Source organism: Poromitra crassiceps (genome assembly GCF_964638095.1).
Source record: "Poromitra crassiceps genome assembly, contig: HAP1_SCAFFOLD_144, whole genome shotgun sequence".
NCBI lineage: Eukaryota > Metazoa > Chordata > Actinopteri > Beryciformes > Melamphaidae > Poromitra > Poromitra crassiceps.
This window is the reverse complement of record NW_028152221.1, coordinates 38,033-42,786: the sequence shown is the minus strand read 5'-3', so window position 1 is coordinate 42,786 and position 4,754 is coordinate 38,033.

Sequence of the window (4,754 nt, the reverse complement as noted above, 5' to 3'; positions counted from 1 at the left end):
GGAGATGTACTTGTACATTGAGCGGAGAGGTACTTGTACATGGAGCGGAGAGGTACTTGTACATTGAGCGGAGAGGTACTTGTACATTGAGCGGAGACGTACTTGTACATTGAGCGGAGATGTACTTGTACATTGAGCGGAGATGTACTTGTACATTGAGCGGAGAGGTACTGGTACATGGAGCGGAGAGGTACTTGTACATGGAGCGGAGAGGTATTTGTACATGGAGCGGAGAGGTATTTGTACATGGAGCGGAGAGGTACTTGTACATTGAGCGGAGAGGTACTTGTACATGGAGCGGAGAGGTACTTGTACATGGAGCGGAGAGGTACTTGTACATGTAGCGGATAGGTGCTTGTACATGGAGCGGAGAGGTACTTGTACATGGAGCGGAGAGGTATTTGTACATGGAGCGGAGAGGTACTTGTACATGGAGCGGAGAGGTACTTGTACATTCAGCGGAGAGGTACTTGTACATTGAGCGGAGAGGTACTTGTAGATGGAGCGGAGAGGTACTGTCGACACTTGTACATTGAGCGGAGAGGTACTTGTACATGGAGCGGAGAGGTACTTGTACATGGAGCGGAGAGGTACTGTCGACACTTGTACATTGAGCGGAGAGGTACTTGTACATGGAGCGGAGAGGTACTTGTACATGGAGCGGAGATGTACTTGTACAGGGAGCGGAGAGGTACTTGTACATTGAGCGGAGAGGTACTTGTACATGGAGCGGAGAGGTACTTGTACATGGAGCGGAGAGGTACTTGTACATGGAGCGGAGAGGTACTTGTACATGGAGCGGAGATGTACTTGTACATTGAGCGGAGAGGTACTTGTACATGGAGCAGAGATGTACTTGTACATGGAGCGGAGAGGTACTTGTACATGGAGCGGAGAGGTACTTGTACATGGAGCGGAGAGGTACTTGTACATGGAGCGGAGAGGTACTTGTACATTGAGCGGAGAGGTACTTGTACATGGAGCGGAGAGGTACTTGTACATTGAGCGGAGAGGTACTTGTACATGGAGCGGAGAGGTACTTGTACATGGAGCGGAGAGGTACTTGTACATGGAGCGGAGAGGTACTTGTACATTGAGCGGAGATGTACTTGTACATGGAGCGGAGATGTACTTGTACATGGATCGGAGAGGTACTTGTACATGAGAGCGGAGAGGTACTGTCGACACTTGTACATTGAGCGTAGAGGTACTGTCGACACTTGTACATTGAGCGGAGAGGTACTTGTACATGGAGCGGAGAGGTACTGTCGACACTTGTACATTGAGCGGAGAGGTACTTGTACATTGAGCGGAGAGGTACTTGTACATGGAGTGGAGATGTACTTGTACATTGAGCGGAGAGGTACTGGTACATGGAGCGGAGATGTACTTGTACATTGAGCGGAGAGGTACTTGTACATGGAGTGGAGATGTACTTGTACATTGAGCGGAGAGGTACTGGTACATGGAGCGGAGATGTACTTGTACATTGAGCGGAGAGGTACTTGTACATGGAGTGGAGATGTACTTGTACATGGAGCGGAGATGTACTTGTACATTGAGCGGAGAGGTACTTGTACATGGAGCGGAGATGTACTTGTACATGGAGCGGAGAGGTACTTGTACATGGAGCGGAGAGGTACTTGTACATGGAGCGGAGATGTACTTGTACATGGAGCGGAGATGTACTTGTACATGGAGCGGAGAGGTACTTGTACATGGAGCGGAGAGGTACTTATACATTGAGCGGAGACGTACTTGTACATGGAGCGGAGATGTACTTGTACATTGAGCGGAGAGGTACTTGTACATTGAGCGGAGAGGTACTGGTACATGGAGCGGAGATGTACTTGTACATTGAGCGGAGAGGTACTTGTACATGGAGCGGAGAGGTACTTGTACATTGAGCGGAGAGGTACTTGTACATTGAGCGGAGACGTACTTGTACATTGAGCGGAGATGTACTTGTACATTGAGCGGAGATGTACTTGTACATTGAGCGGAGAGGTACTGGTACATGGAGCGGAGAGGTACTTGTACATGGAGCGGAGAGGTATTTGTACATGGAGCGGAGAGGTATTTGTACATGGAGCGGAGAGGTACTTGTACATTGAGCGGAGAGGTACTTGTACATGGAGCGGAGAGGTACTTGTACATGGAGCGGAGAGGTACTTGTACATGTAGCGGAGAGGTGCTTGTACATGGAGCGGAGAGGTACTTGTACATGGAGCGGAGAGGTATTTGTACATGGAGCGGAGAGGTACTTGTACATGGAGCGGAGAGGTACTTGTACATTCAGCGGAGAGGTACTTGTACATTGAGCGGAGAGGTACTTGTAGATGGAGCGGAGAGGTACTGTCGACACTTGTACATTGAGCGGAGAGGTACTTGTACATGGAGCGGAGAGGTACTTGTACATGGAGCGGAGAGGTACTGTCGACACTTGTACATTGAGCGGAGAGGTACTTGTACATGGAGCGGAGAGGTACTTGTACATGGAGCGGAGATGTACTTGTACAGGGAGCGGAGAGGTACTTGTACATTGAGCGGAGAGGTACTTGTACATGGAGCGGAGAGGTACTTGTACATGGAGCGGAGAGGTACTTGTACATGGAGCGGAGAGGTACTTGTACATTGAGCGGAGAGGTACTTGTACATGGAGCGGAGAGGTACTTGTACATGGAGCGGAGAGGTACTTGTACATTGGGCGGAGAGGTACTTGTACATGGAGCGGAGAGGTACTTGTACATGGAGCGGAGAGGTACTTGTACATGGAGCGGAGAGGTACTTGTACATTGAGCGGAGAGGTACTTGTACATGGAGCGGAGAGGTACTTGTACATGGAGCGGAGAGGTACTTGTACATGGAGCGGAGAGGTACTTGTACATGGAGCGGAGAGGTACTTGTACATTGAGCGGAGATGTACTTGTACATGGAGCGGAGATGTACTTGTACATGGATCGGAGAGGTACTTGTACATGAGAGCGGAGAGGTACTGTCGACACTTGTACATTGAGCGTAGAGGTACTGTCGACACTTGTACATTGAGCGGAGAGGTACTTGTACATGGAGCGGAGAGGTACTGTCGACACTTGTACATTGAGCGGAGAGGTACTTGTACATTGAGCGGAGAGGTACTTGTACATGGAGCGCAGAGGTACTTGTACATTGAGCGGAGAGGTACTTGTACATGGAGCGGAGAGGTACTTGTACATGAGAGCGGAGAGGTACTTGTACATGGAGCGGAGAGGTACTTGTACATTGAGCGGAGAGGTACTGTCGACACTTGTACATTCAGCGGAGAGGTACTTGTACATGGAGCGGAGAGGTACTGTCGATACTTGACATTGAGCGGAGAGGTACTTGTACATGGAGCGGAGAGGTACTTGTACATGGAGCGGAGAGGTACTTGTACATGGAGCGGAGAGGTACTTGTACATTGAGCGGAGAGGTACTTGTACATGGAGCGGAGAGGTACTTGTACATTGAGCGGAGAGGTACTTGTACATGGAGCGGAGAGGTACTTGTACATGGAGCGGAGAGGTACTTGTACATGGAGCGGAGAGGTACTTGTACATGGAGCGGAGAGGTACTTGTACATTGAGCGGAGATGTACTTGTACATGGAGCGGAGATGTACTTGTACATGGATCGGAGAGGTACTTGTACATGAGAGCGGAGAGGTACTGTCGACACTTGTACATTGAGCGTAGAGGTACTGTCGACACTTGTACATTGAGCGGAGAGGTACTTGTACATGGAGCGGAGAGGTACTGTCGACACTTGTACATTGAGCGGAGAGGTACTTGTACATTGAGCGGAGAGGTACTTGTACATGGAGCGCAGAGGTACTTGTACATTGAGCGGAGAGGTACTTGTACATGGAGCGGAGAGGTACTTGTACATGAGAGCGGAGAGGTACTTGTACATGGAGCGGAGAGGTACTTGTACATTGAGCGGAGAGGTACTGTCGACACTTGTACATTCAGCGGAGAGGTACTTGTACATGGAGCGGAGAGGTACTGTCGATACTTGACATTGAGCGGAGAGGTACTTGTACATGGAGCGGAGAGGTATTTGTACATTGAGCGGAGAGGTACTTGTACATTGAGCGGAGAGGTACTGTCGACACTTGTACATTCAGCGGAGAGCTACTTGTACATGGAGCGGAGAGGTATTTGTACATTGAGCGGAGAGGTACTTGTACATGGAGCGGAGAGGTACTTGTACATAGAGCGGAGAGGTACTTATACATGGAGCGGAGAGGTATTTGTACATTGAGCGGAGAGGTACTTGTACATGGAGCGGAGAGGTACTTGTACATGAGAGCGGAGAGGTATTTGTACATGGAGCGGAAAGGTACTGTCGACACTTGTACATTGAGCGGAGAGCTACTTGTACATGGAGCGGAGAGGTACTTGTACATGAGAGCGGAGAGGTACTTGTACATGGAGCGGAGAGGTATTTGTACATGGAGCGGAGAGGTACTGTCGACACTTGACATTGAGCGGAGAGGTACTTGTACATGGAGCGGAGAGGTACTTGTACATGAGAGCGGAGAGGTATTTGTACATGGAGCGGAGAGGTACTGTCGACACTTGACATTGAGCGGAGAGGTACTTGTACATGGAGCGGAGAGGTACTTGTACATGGAGCGGAGAGGTACTTGTACATGGACCGGAGAGGTACTTGTACATGGAGCGGAGAGGTACTTGTACATGGAGCGGAGATGTACTTGTACATTGAGCGGAGAGG